This window comes from Microtus pennsylvanicus, chromosome 5, assembly GCF_037038515.1.
Source record: "Microtus pennsylvanicus isolate mMicPen1 chromosome 5, mMicPen1.hap1, whole genome shotgun sequence".
Lineage (NCBI taxonomy): Eukaryota > Metazoa > Chordata > Mammalia > Rodentia > Cricetidae > Microtus > Microtus pennsylvanicus.
The window spans coordinates 129,291,132-129,306,369 of NC_134583.1; the positions used below are offsets into that span (position 1 = coordinate 129,291,132).

At 38.5% G+C, this 15,238-nt stretch overlaps 1 pseudogene; it reads left to right on the forward strand.

Annotated features, from left to right (window-relative positions):
* LOC142851426 (SWI/SNF-related matrix-associated actin-dependent regulator of chromatin subfamily A member 5-like) overlaps window positions 1–12,069 on the forward strand; it is a 70,901-nt pseudogene extending 58,832 nt beyond the window's left edge.
* Window positions 12,070–15,238: the final 3,169 nt, after the last annotated feature.

Genomic DNA, 15,238 nt, shown 5'->3' on the forward strand with positions numbered 1-15,238 from the left:
CCATATATTTAGTTACTCCAGAGACCCAGAGATTCTTGGACCTAAGTTTACTCAAGTAGAAACACGGGACAAGTGCCAGAAGCTCTGAGTCTAAGCCTGCTGTCTAATATTAACAAAAAATAGGCTTTTACATTAAATATTTATTTTTGCTGGCAACCATTTTAAAATTGTAAATTTTCATTAGACTCTTCCCCTCCAAGTCCATATATTTTCATCCAAATTATTTTCTGAAAACATAAAAAAAATTCTCAGACCAAATTGTTCCTATGTATATCACTACACACTTCCTACTGTGAATGGAATGGAAGCATTGGTGCTCTCTGGTCTCAACAACACTGTGACCTGACCTATATTGTTCTTTTCTGACATTCACTCCTGAAGTATTCCTGCTCCAGTTTTTCTGGACTCTCTGACTCTGTCTCTGTCTCTGTCTCCGTCTCTCTCTGTCTTTGTCTCTCTCTCTCCTCCCTGTCTCTCTCTGCCCCTAATATTCTAAACTTTTTGCATCTGAAGGCCTTTGATCATGTTCTATCCTATGCCTAGAGTACAATCCCAAAGACTGACACAAAGCACATATTTTCCATCATTTTGCAAGAGTTTAGACTTTTATATGTGGGATCCATTAACACAATGGTGAACCCCATGGAGGCACTGTCCCTCAAAACTCTTGTTTCTGTTTATTCATAGTACTCTTACTGCTTATTCACTTTGATTTTTGATCATTAGAGTCTAAGTATTTTAAAAACAGAAAACAGTTAGTTGTATGACTCAGCAGTTAGAATGGTGACCTTCCTATAACTATCAAAAAATTCTTTATTCAGTATCTCAAATAAATGAATAATACATAAATTAGCATCCTTATTATTGACTGATATTTCTAGTATGTAATAGATAGTGGAATCTAAATACCTGAAAAAAACTTCAGTTGAACATTAGTTCAAATTTTAGAATACAGTGTCTTTTTTTTTATGTGGCTGAGGATTGATGTACAAAAAAGGGTAATTATTCATTCAGATTTCAGCTAAAGGGAAGTGGAAAGAGAATAATTAAAACTTTTGAACTCACATGGATATTAACATGTACAGATTGCCTCCTCTTATCCAGGTCCTGTACAAGGCACAGTAGTAATGTCACCTGCTTAAATTCTTTCAACAAGCTTAACATGTAGCTCTTTACATTCTCTCTTTTCAGATGAGAAAACTGTGGATTAGAGGTACTAAGTCATGTGCCCAAGCTTCATAACTAACATTCATCCTGTCTTTTCCAGACGACCTTGGCTGAAACAAATTAGTCTGTGACATTTTATGTTTAAGCAATGATTGAGGATAAATCGATAAATCTTAAGGAACTTGAATTTGGTTCTACTTCTGGCAGACAACTAAGAGAAAAGAGGTGTTGCCATTTAGAGGACATATAAAATCAAGGGCTTTGCCACTAATAGTCAATAAAATTTTCACAATGCATTTTCCATGGCTGTTCTGGACAGTTTCCAGCTAGATCAATTAGCTTTAATGCCTTCAAATGTCTCCAACACTTTAAGTTGCATAGTATACTTCAAGTGTCCATCTAATTTGTAGGTCATTACTGACAATGGACTGTGAAAGTCAACTTTCTTCAAGCTCCAGAACATAACACAATATAAGGAGAATGAAATAATTAACTAATATATTATATATTGAAGAAAGTAGAGAAACTTATGATGATGGAAAGAAAGGAAGGTTAGAGGGAGAAATAATAAAGTGATATAGCTAAAATGGAATAAATATAGCCAGTGTAATTTAAGCACAATCATCTTGTATCAAACACATACTGCATTTGGAATGCTTTTTATGCTTTATGTCTGATTCTACAAATTTGTAAGTGCTAATTCAATCACTAAACAATCCAAAGAGACTGGCAATATTTTCAATTTACATTTGTTAAAATTGAGGAAATTCACATGCAAACACAAAACAGAATGGATATCTAAAACAATTCTAAGCAAAAACAAACAAAACCCAAAACTGTCATTGGTTCCTACTACCTGACTTCAAATTACACTGCAGAGCCATAGTGACAAATACAGCATATTATTGAATCATCTCCCAGAAAGGTAAATCATGAAACCAATTAAAAGTCCAAGACATAAACCTATGCAGACATAGCCAGCTAATATTTGAGTAACAGGATTGTTAGAAGCATACACTGGAATATAAACAATGAATTTAAGAATAGTATAGGAAAAGTGGGTTTTCCACATACGGAAGAATGGATTTAGACCCATTGTTCCTCTTGTACCCAAGTTGAGACCCTCAGAGAGACCACCGGAATCCAGTCAAGTCCAGAATGCAAAAGCAAGGTTTATTTGTTTGCATTTATAGTCCAGCTATCTAGGGGTGGTCCCTAAATGCGATGCAGCACAGTTCAACAGTTCCCACACTGTACTACAATCAATAACAATAGACCAATACTTTAACTGAAGCTTGATACACTGAAATTTAAACAGTAAAATGTAGGTTAAATACTTCACTACACAGGCATAGGCAAGAATTTATAGAAAAAATCTTCAACAAAAAGAAATAGTCCAAAACAATGACAAACATCACTAGAGGAAATTAAAAACCTCTCCCAGCAATTGAAACAATGAGTAGAGTAAATAGACAGCCTTGGAACAGGCAAAGTCCTTGCTAGTTATGGCTCAGATGGGTTTGAAGCTGTGTATACATATACATTTTAAAAAATTGAAAAAATAAATACATACACACACACACAGGAACCACAAACCAAGAAAGGGACTAATGAACAGAGAGCTCTTAGGAGAAAAAAATCTAATATATGTTTTTTTCACAATGTTTCTATTTTTCATTTTAATTTTTCTATTCACTTTACATACCAAGCACAGCCACCCTTGCCCCCAACCCTGCCCTCTTTCCACCTTCTCCCAACCTCACCCACCATCCATTTCTCAGAAAATGTAAGGGCTCCTCCAATGGAAAATCAACAAAACCTGGCATATCAAGCTGAGGCAATACCATTGCCCGTCCCCCATGCCTGCTTCAAGGCAAGCAAAGCATTGAACCACAAAAAAAAAGAGAAAGAAAACAAGAGATGCCCAATCATACTACAAAAGCTTTTGTTCAACTATGTTCATAGCAGCATTATTTGTAATAGCCAGAACATGAAAATAACCTAGATGTTCCTCAATGGAAGAATGGATAAAGAAAGTGTGGCACATCTACACGTTATAGTATTACTCAGCGGTTAAAAAAAAATGACATCTTGAATTTTGCATGCAAATGGATGGAAATAGAAAAAACTATCCTGAGTGAGTTAACTAAAACCCAAAAATACGAATATAGTATGTACTCACCCATTAGTGGATTCTAGCCATAAACAAAGGACATTGAGTCTATAGTTCGTAATCCTAGAGAAGCTAAATAATAAGGTGAACTCAAAGGAAAACATATATTTATTCTCCTAGAAATTGAAAGCAGACAAGATTGCCAGGCAAAAGTTGGGAGTATGGGGGTAGAGGCGGGGTGGGAGAAAGGGGAGACGGGGAGAGAGAAGGGGGAAGGGGAGGATTGGGAAGAGCTTTTGGGACTGGGATGGTTGAGATGGAGGAAGGGCAGATATGGGAGCAGGGAAGAAGATATCTTAATTAAAGGAGCCATTTTAGGGTTGGCAAGAGACTTAGCTCTAGAGGGGTTTCCAGATGTCCACGGGGATGTCCCCAGCTAGGTCCTTGGGCAGAAGAGGAGAGGGTGCCTTAACTGGCTTTGTCCTGATGAATATCTTGAATATCACAATGGAAACTTCGTCCAGCGATGGATGGAGATAGAAACAGAGACCCACTTTGGAGCACTGGACTAAGCTCCCAAGGTCCAGTTGAAGAGCAGAGGAGGGAGAAGATGAGCAAGGAAGTCAGGACCACGAGGGATTGGTCCACCCACGGAGACAGTGTGCCTGATCTAATGGGAGCTCACCAAAGCCAGCTTGACTGGGACTGAACGAGCATGGGATCAAGCCAGATTCTGAACATGGCTGACAATAGGGGCTGACTGAGAAGCCAATGATAATGGCACTGGGATTTGTCTCTCCTGCATGTACTGGCTTGTTGGGATCCTAGACTGTTTGGATGCACACCTTCCTAGACCTGGATGGAGGGAGGGAGGGCCTTGGACTTCCCACAGGGCAGGATACCCTGCCCTTTATTAGGACTGGAGGCAGGGAGGGGGAGTGGTAGAGTGGGAGGAGGGGAGAGAGTGGAAATTTTGAATAGTATTATTTATAAAGCAATAAAAAATATAAGCATTTAAAAAATAAAAACATAAAAAAGGGTTCCAAAAAGCTAGTTGAGGCACCAGGGACATATCCTGGTTTCACCACTAGGGCCCCCCTAAGCAGACAAAGCCACACAATAATTGTCCACATGCAGAGTGCCTAGGTCCCATGCAGATTCCCTGTCTGTTGGACCACAGCCTATGAGCTCCCGTGAGCTCTGATCTTCTGTCTGTGTGTATCTCTGTATCATGCTCTTGAGCCCTGGCTCAAAGAATTTCTAATCCCTCTCTTCGACTGGACTCTCAGAGCCCGACCAGGTGCTTGGCTACTGACTTCTTCATCTACTTCCTTCAGTCACTGGACAAAGACTCTATGATAATAATTAGAGTATTTACCAATCTGATTATAGGACATGACCATTTCAGGCACCCTCTTTACTATTGCTAGGAGTGCTAGATGGGGTCATTCTTGTGGATTCCTGGGAAGTTCCCTAGCAGCAAGTTTCTGCCTAACACTGTAGTGGTTCCCTCTATCAAAATATCTTTCATTGTTCTCCCACTCTGTCCCCTCCCCCAACTCTCCCATCCCATTCCCTCATGTTCTCATCCCCCATCCCCTCCCCTCTACTGTCCCCTGTCTCCAGTTTATCCAGAAGATCTCATCCATTTCCAGTTCCCAGGGTGATCAATGGATCACTTTTAGGATCCTCCTTGTTACCTAGATTCTCTGGAGATGTGGACTGTCATCTGGTTATTCTCTGCTTGACATCTAATATCCCCTTATATACCATGTTTGTCTTTCTGAGTCTGGTTACCTCATTCAGGATGATTTTTTGCTAGTTCCATCCATTTGCCTGCAAATTTTATGATGTCATTGTTTTTAACAGCTGAGTAATACTACAAGTAGATAAAAAACCTCAAAATAAATCCAGTTACGCTGAACCTTATAGAGGAGAAAGTAGGAAGTAGCTTTGAATGCAGTGGCACTGGAGACCACTTTCTGAATTTAACACCAGTAGCGCAGACACTGAGAGCAATAACCAATAAGTAGGCAAAGGACATGATTGAATAAGACAAAATGACAACCTACAGAATGGGAAATTTTCACCAACCCCACATTTTGACAGAGGGCTGATCTCCAAAATATATAAAGAACTCAAGAAACTAAACACCAAAATACCAAATAATTCAATTAAAAAGTGCGGTACAGACCTAAACAGAGAATTCTCAACAGAAGAATCTCAAATGGCTGAATGACATTTAAATAATTGCTCAACATCCTTAGTCATAAGCGAAATGCAAATCAAAATGATTCTGAGATACCATTTTATACCTGTCAGACAGAATGGCTAAGATCAAAAACACTGATGACAGCTTATGCTGGAAAGAATGTGTGGAGTAAAGAAAACACTCCTCCACTGCTTGTGGGAGTGCAAACATGTACAGCCTCGTTGGATATCAAATAGTGACTTCTCAAAAAATTGAGAATCTATCTACCACAACACCCAGAAATACCATTCTTGAGCATACACCCAAATGATGCTCAATCATACCAGAAGAACACTTGCTCAACTATGTTTATAGGATTATTTTGTAGTAGCCATAACCTGGAAACAACCTAGATGCTGCTCAACCAAAGAATGGATAAAGAAAATGTGTTACACTTACACAATATAAATATTTTTAAAAAGTGTTCATTATACTTGGCCTTCAGAAAAATTTAAATTAAAACAACTTTGAATTATATCTCACCACAGTCAAAATGTCTTCATCATCAAAAAACAAACTAACTAACAAACAAGTAACAACAAATGCTGAACAAAGATGCAGGGAAAGAACACTGTTGTGGGAGCTGAGGGTTGCATTCTGCCACCCAGCTCCTGCCCCCGGCTAGCTTTACCCGAAATAACAACACACAAACTGTATTCTTTTAAACACTGCTTGGCCCATTATATCAAGCCTCTTCTTGGCTAACTCTCACACCTGGACTAGCCCATTTCTAATAATGTGTGTAGCACCCCAAGGTGCACTTACTGGGAAGATTCTAGCCTACCTCCATCCTGGGTCGGAGTTTCATCGCATCTGCCGGGAAGAGGGAAGCATGGCCTCAGAGCTCACTTCCTCTTCCTCCCAGCATTCTGTTCTGTTTACTCCTCCCACCTATGTTTTAACCTATGAGGGCCGAGCAGTTTCTTTATTATAATTAACCAATGACCTTCCTTCATCAGAACACTTATTCACTCATGACTGGGGTGTAATTCTGCTGTTGTAGATGTTGTAAGGATGCTGTTGTAATTCTGCACATAAGCATGGAAGGTTACAAAAAGAAATAACTAATGTACAACCCAACTCACCTGCTCCTGATCTATAGAGGACTCTATATCTGGTCACAAACATTTCAGACACATGCTTGCATATCAAAATTTAATATCCCCTCTCCTGTTTCTCTCTCTCTCTCTCTCTCTCTCTCTCTCTCTCTCTCTCTCTCTCTCTCTCTCTCTCTCTCTCCTCTTTCTTTACTCTCTCATTTTACAGATGTGTACACACCCATAATCTCCCACATACCCTTGCAGTTAGGATTTAGATATCAAGTATTTTAGGAAATAAGAAAGGAAGCTACTAAGAGTATAAGTATTCCTTGTGAACAGGAGATGAGAAAATAGAGGGAGAGTAGGATCAAGAAAATTCGTGCCTGAAAATGCTGCAGTGAATCCTAGTGCTTTAAATGCTAGTGTGGTGGTTTTCCTCTGTAAGTTACCTTGGTCATGGTGCTCTAGCATAGCCATAGAAAAATAACTAAGATAGCTATTTAAGCAATACAAATAATGAATTAAAAGAAACTGAGACAGAAACTTTAAGTGGCTTGCTTGACACATCCAGCAGGTAAGCAAGAATTAGAATCCATGTGTGCTGTATTCAGGCTTTGTATTTTCGAAGCAAAATGACATAACTGTCATGGCTGACATAACTGCAACGTCATGACCAGGCTTGATTTTCCATCATGGAGGTAGTGGCACAGCAGACAACTGTTCTATTGTCTCCACGGGGCATTAACTAAGTCAGCTAGCCTCTAAGGCATTTCACACTCAGACATCAATGATAAATGAAATGTTGTAAGGGATACATTCCATTGTGATAAATAAGATGTTATGTATTATTTCATTACAAGCACTGCAAAGCTTTCTGTGCATACTGAATAGCTTTGAGTAGTTCTTCTTTTCTCTGGGTTAAAAAATCAATGAAAAATGGAGAATAATGTACCATTAACAGTGAGCTTAAGTCTAGAATTGATCTGAGACAAGAGGGCCAAGGAAGGCCTTTAAGGCATTCTTATCATGTGCAGGAATGAACGAAAATCTTCCCTAGTGACAGAGTATGAGCATGGGACCTTGTGAACTTGGTTAATCAGGTCTCATCTGCCACACTCAATGGGGGACAAAAGCAGAGGAAATCCTTTAAGACTTCTCTCTCAGTAATTCATGTGATTTAGGCAAATGAGATCACATACCATTCTTACAGATTTTCTCTGTAATACTGTGACATTTACAGTAACTTTGATATCTTAATGTCCTACAACCTACTTAAAGACAGAGGTTAATGTTTCTCATAATCACGCAGCCATGCCTCAGTGCCATAGCATAGAATGACAGGCTTGGCCACATAAGTAAAGACATGTTCAATTACCCGGTATTTTGTCAAGTAGATTAAAATGGACATTATGCATGCTAAGTATGGGTTTCACCTTGTGGAGCAGTGCTGTGGGAATGCCAGCAGCCAAGAGGCATGTGCATGCTTTACTTTTGCATTTGTAGTACATGAAACCATGCCCAAAGTGGTTTGGTATCTTAAAGGCTATTGGCTTGACATTGAGATGAAGGAAGCATTTGATGGTGTATTGCCTGAAAAGCAAAAAGAAACCCAAGAACCATATCCTACACATAAAGAAAAATGCAAACTGACTGAGGAAATAGATTTGAGTATTTATTAAATCAGTTAGAGCTGTTTGCACAGTTCATTCAGCCTTCGGCTCATAAGACTCCAACCAAAGTGCCCTCAGGTCAAAAAGGATGGAAAACAGGATTTCCTCTCAGTTAGCAACTACTGACACCATAGAGCAGAGCAAGAGGAGAACGAAGAGCTACTAACAGAAAGCTACAAAGCAGCCAATGTCTGTACTCGATTTGAAAATTCTCCATCTTATGTAAAATGGGGTATTGAGAGATTATCAGGTTAAGGATTGAATTGGCTCATCTCTCTGTATGAAAATGTCACCAATAGTATCCTTGCAGATGCAATGGGTTTGGCAAAGACACTTCAAACAGTTTCTCTCCTTGAATGCATGAAACACCATAGAAATATTCCTGGTCCTCATATGGTTTTGGTTCCCTTGTCTGCATTGCATAACTGGATGAGTTAATTCAAGAGATGGGTACCAATACATAGATCTGTTTGCTTGATAGGAGATAAAGAGTGAAGTGCTGCATTTGTCAGGAATGTTTTATTACCAGGAGAGTGGGATGTGTGCGTCACATCTTATGAAATGCATATTAAAGAGAAGTCTGTGTTCAAAAAATTTAACTGGAGATACTTAGTTATAAATGAAGCTCACAGGATAGAAAATGAAAAATCTAAGTTGTCATAAATAGTGAGGGAATTCAAGACTACAAATCGACTGTTGCTAACTGGAATGCCTCTTCAGAACAACTTGCATGAGCTCTGGTCACTTCTAAATTTTTTGTTGCCAGATGTGTTTAATTTAGCTGATGACTTTGATTTTCTGGTTTGATACAAATAATTGCCTTGGGAATCAAAAGCTCATTGAGAGGCTTTTGTATGGTTCTGCATGCATTCCTCCTTTGTCAATTTAAAGCTGATGTTGAAGAGTTTGCCTCCAAAGAGAGAAGCAGAAATCTCTCTGGGTCTTAGCAAAATGCAAAGGAAATTGTATACTCGGATTTTAATGAGGGATATAGACATATTAAACTCAGCAGGAAAGATGGACAAAATAAGGTTATTGAACTTTTTATGCAGTTGAGGAATTGCTGCAATCATCCATATCTCTTCGCTGGAGCTGAACTTTGCCCACCTTACACAACAGATAGACATCTAGTTACCAAGAGTGGCAAAATGGTTGTATTAGACAAGCTGCTCCCTAAATTAAAAGAACAAGGTTCAAGAGTACTAATATTCATTCAGATGAAAAGGGTATTAGACTTTTTGGAAGACTAATACATGTGGAGAAATTATGAGTACTGCAGATTGGATGAGCGGACACCCCATAATGAGAGACAAGACTCCATCCATGCATACAATAAACCAATAAATAGCACAAAGATTGTTTTAATACTAAGCCCATATGTTGGTGGTCTGGGCACCAATCTAAACTGCTGGTGTAGGTAATTTTATATGATTCAGATGGGAATCCCAGAGTAGATCTTCAGGCTATGGACCGAGTGCCTAAAATTGAACAAACAAAGACTGTCCAGTGTTTTGCTTTATAACAGATAACACTGTAGAAGAAAGAATAGTAGAATGTGCTGAGCTGAAACTCAAACTGGATTCAATAGTCATTCAACAAGGGAGGCTTGTAGATCAGAACCTGAACAAAATTGGAAAAGATGAAATGCTTCAAATGATTCAACATGGGTCTGCACATGTATTTGCATCAAAAGAAAGTGAAATCACTGATGAAAATGGTGATGGTATTTTGGAAAGGGGTGCAAAGAAGATTGCAGAGATGAATGAAAATCTCTCCAAGATGGGTGAGAACTCTCTTGGAAACTTCACAAAAGATACAGAGTCTAATGTTTATAACTTTGAAGGAGAAGACTACAGACAAAAACAGAAGATTGCATTCACAGAATGGGCTGAACCAACTAAATAAGAAAGGAAAGCCAACTATATTGTTGATGTGTATTTCAGATAAGCTCTCTGAGATGCTGGTGAACCTAAAGCACCCGAGGCACCTTGACCTCCCAAACAACCAAATGTTCAGGATTTCCAATACTTTGTCCATATTTATTTGAATTACTGAACAAGAAATTCTCTATTACAGGAAAACCATCAGGTACAGGTGCCTCAGAGTCCTGGCCTACCTAGCACAGCACAGGCACAGAAGGAAAAACATTAAAATTGATGAAGCAGAGTCCCTAAATAATGAGAAGCAAGAGAAAAAGAGGAAGCTTCTGACACAGGCATTTACTAGTTGAATGAAGAGAGATTTTAACCAGTTTATCTAAGCTAACAAGAAGTGGGGTCGTGATGATTTTGAAAATATAGCCACAGAAGTAGTCCTAAAACTCCAGAAGAAGTCATTGCATACTCAGCTGTGTTCTGAGAAAGATGCAAAGAGCTCCAGTGTAGAATGCGATTATGGCTCAGATTGAAAGGGGTGAGGCAAGAATTCAAAGAAGAATAAGTATCAAGAAAGCAGTAGATACAAAGACTGGGTGATCCTAACACCCTTTCATCAGCTAATAATATCATACGGTACTAACAAAGGAAAAAAACTATACTGAAGAAGAGGATTGTTTTCTCATTTGTATGCTGCAAAAGCTTGAATTTGACAGGGAAAATGTTTATGAGTTAAGACAATATATTCGAAACTCCCCTCAGTTCAGATTTTGATTGGTTTCTGAAGTCCAGGACTGCAATGGAGCTCCAGAGGGGGTGTAATACCTTAATTACTTTGATTGAAAGAGAAAACATGGAACTAGTAGAAAAGGAGAAGGCAGAGAAAAAGAAAAGAAAAATCAGCAAAGCGTTTGTTGTAGATGGTTATATCCGTGATGCTCACGCCACTACCGGGCCCAGTGGGGCAGTAGCTAACAGGACTCACAGCTGGGTAAGATTAATGTTGACTTTTCTCCTTTGGTAGCGTGCACAGCTCACTCTAGCATGATGAGAGCTAGCCAATAGCAATGAAGGCCTGTGTTCTATGATCAGGAGAGTCACTAATAGTATTAGCAATAGACCACAGTGTATGAGAATCTATGGGACTTCATTGGCCAACAACTTCAAAAGAGGTAATCCATGTTTTTTTTTGCACTGGGCTTTTTTTTTTTTTTGTTTTGTTTTGTTTTGTTTTGAGAAAGGGTTTCTCTGTGGCTTTGGAGCCTGTCCTGGAACTCACTCTGTAGACTGGACTGATCTTAAACTCACAGATATTCTCCCACCTTTGCCTTCCAAGTGATGAGATTGAAGGTATGTGTTGCGGGAGGTCCTCCCACTCCTCCAGCCTATCACCGCTGAGATACCAGCCCCTTGGGGCGTGGTCTCTCTCCCTTTAAAAAAGCGGCCACTTCCCTCTCCTCTCTCTCTTCACTTCCTGCTCTGCCGGCGACTAGACTCCTGGTCGCGTAGAGGGCTGTTGCCTGGGAAAGTGATCTGTAAGTTTTTCCCCTTTAAATAAATATCACCCTATTAATCGTAATCCCAAATTGGTGTGGCATTGTTTGTGACTTACGCCTTCAGGTATGTGCCATCATGGCCCAGTGCCACTGGAATTTTGTGTGTTCAACTATGGTGTTTAGTACAGACATGGTTGTCATGTCATAGTGTAATTCTATTTTAGCTCTGTCTGTCTCTCTGTGTCTCTGTCTATCTGTCTGTCTGACTATGCCTGTGTGTACACCTTGACAATAGTAGGTTACTGTACAACTTTTGAAAGGCTCTGAGTGTTGCTTGTCTCTCCCAGAATTCTGGTAAAAACTGTAGTGCTGAAAGGCTGTACTTTAAAGATGTCATGATAAAAAGAGCCCTAAGGGATAGATATGCTCTGCCGAAGGAAGAGATGGTGGGTGGTTAATAAATTCACATATAAAACCACATCAAAATCTGGTTACATAACAGACTATTCCAGGAGGTTGACAGTGTAAAGTCATAATGGAATGAGAAGCCTCAGGAACGATGAAAAAAGGTGAGGGGGAGAAATGTGAGCAGTACATTAGATGCAGCTTTATTAGAGGCAGTGAGTTTACAGACATGAAAGGGAAACATGGTTTTGTCCTAATCTTTTCCCAGGCTTAAAGTTGTAATTTAGGAAACATCATGTTTATAGTGATACATCAACTCAGGAACTTTAATATCTGACAATTTAAAGATTAAAAGTTTAAAAATCTTCTTTAGCATTTAAAATCATACTTCTAACCTATAAAGTCATAATTAGACAATAACTCTTGTGTATCTATCTTTCCATAATTTCTGGAATTATTTCCATCTAATAAAATATAGCTGCTTGATGTAATACAAGGTCTTACTTTTATTTCTGCATGGTATGGAATGTGGAAATCTTTTAATAAATGTAGTGTTTTGTAATAACTCAAAACCAAAACACAATAATTAATTGTTGTTAATAAGTCAACATGGTGGTGTTTATTATTAGTTCTTTCTCCACAAGATGACAGGTAGGTAAAATCCACTTTCGTTGATGCTCAAGGTCATATGTGTACTGCAGACATTCTTCTTTTTACTAGTTCCTGGTATCTTTTAGAACTTGTGTCAAGCCTCACATTCTACACAGAGCTACATATCATCTGTGTTTATGTGCATCTTTTGCTTGACTGTTTTGACTTTTGAATTATTAAGTTACAGATACCTTTACAGGGGTGGTAAAGATTTCTCTTATTCCATTGGAACTATGCAATATTTCACTGCAAATTATTTAGCTGTTCTTCTATTTGATTTGGCATTCAATTTGTTTCCAAATCTTTGCAAATTGAATAAACTGTAAAATAGTTAGCATTGTGAATGCTGTCATAAGTGTGCTTCTTTCAGGTAGATGTAGCAAAGAGAAAATTCTCTCTTTTGCTTTCTCTGGGATAAATTATCTCACGCGATAGTGAAATATTAGCAAATGATGGTTGAGCTATTGTGTGATGAATGTTTTATGGATAAGCAGAGAAGAAAAAAGTAGATAACAATCAGTTCTACTTTCAGAATATGTCAAAGGATGTTTAAATTTTTGTAAGAGGAGAGAAATCATCCATTGAGTACAACAGAAAAATAACACATCCTTAAAATATGTGAATAGAAGAAGATATTTTAAAATAGGTGTTGTGATCTTAAAAAGTTCTAGGGACCTGGAAAATTTTATATGTTGGCAAATTTCATTTGGAGAAATTAAATCAGCAAAAGTGAAATGTCAAAGAGCTGGTTGTTGGGGAATATTATTTTAACTGTATAAATATGTGTTACATTTGTTTGTGCTTCAGAATATTACTTTAACTGTGTAAAGGTGTGTTGCATTTATTTGTTCATGCTGCATTTATTTAATGATGTAACAACATGTGGTTAATTATGTAAAGATGTGTTGTATTTGTTTCACCTTGCCTACCTAAGTTAGCCGATTAATCTAATAAAAAAAACTGAATGGCCAATAGCTAGTCAGAGAAAGATAGATGGGACTAACAGGCAGAGAGAAGAATTAGAAAGAGGAATCTAGGCTCAAGAGGAATCAGAGAGAAGAAGAAAACAAGGGGGAAAGAGAGGCACACAACAGAGGCTAGAATCCAGGCAGAGCTACTAGTCAGACATGGAGACAGCAGAAAGGAGGTAAGGAAGAAAGACAGAGAAGGAAAGAAAAAAAAGAAAGAACAGAAGTAAAGAAAGGGAAGGAAAGAACAGGGGAGAGGAGGGAAGGAGAGGGGAGGGAAAGAAATGGAGGAAGGGAGGAAGGCAAAAAACCCTGATGCAAAAGGTAGATAGAGAGACAAATTAAAATAAGAGCTAAGCTAAGGCTGAGTACTCAACACTAATAGGACTCCTTTTCATGATTTTGGAGCTGGTTGGTGGCCCAAAAGAAGCCTGTAACAGTGGCTCTCTTCATTGGTAGCCCACAGAGAAGGAGGGGGCTATGGCAACATGGTAAGCTTAGGACTAATGACAAGGCAAACATCCAGGAATGAGTCCTCACTGGAACTATACTTTTCAAAAGCTAGTGTTGTTGGGTAAGATTTTGTTATAGGAATTAAAATCCTTTTTGGATGCTGAATTTTGTCTCAAAATATTTTTAAGTACTCTCTAATGGAAATACAGAATGACGAAATCATTCTCTTCTAGTTTTACAACTAAAACTCCTTTATCTTTTGCCTCATTACTTGGGTACAACAAAATCCCCTCTGTTAATGAAAGTGTAAGAGATTACATTTCTGTTCTGAAACTCTTGGAAACAGGGATGCAGGCTGGAGGTAGACAGACTGACTGCTTCAATATCATTTCTACCTATAGTCTGGCACTAAAAGAAATAAACATTTTGCTTAGAAAGGAGGAAGCATCTGAGATTCATACAGATGTCAATCTTGCTTCCTGCCTCTGGGATCAAAATTTACCTCTTACTTAGAATGAATTCCTGCTTAAGTAGGTGTGTTTCTCTCCAGATGCCATGCCTGACCTTCAGTACAATCTTGCTTCCTATTAATTAAGGCTTCTGTCCTGACTCCTCTTCAGATGCCTTCACTTCCTCTGCTGCTCAGGATTGCAGGATACTTGCATATTCTCACCAACCAGCTAAGGTAAGGTTTCACTAGTTCTTGCAGGATGCAGCTGGAACAATAAGTATTATTTTTGATGAGAAGAAAATTTAGCATTCCTATCTAAGGATTTGAGCTGTACTGATCACCATAGTAACTAGATGGAATTCTAATTTGTATAATGCATTTGAAAATGATGTGGTTCAGAGGCCATGCCTGGGTGGAAAAGAGGAAAGAGAGAAGGAGTTCATAAGTATGAAATTTCAATATTTTGTGGAATAAGGCAAATAATGGAATTTTAGGATGGCATTGCTGAATCCTTAAGAATGTGTTGTCTAGTAGATGAAATTAGATCCATATAGATTTTGTGACTCTTCTAAGGCCACTCAGTAATGAGAGTTTGGGCTTTAGTATCCATTTCCTAAATTCAAAACTATAAGAAGTATATATTTCTCACAAGCTATTGACTGTTTCTACAAATGATGTAAGTTCTCTGATGCCAATATT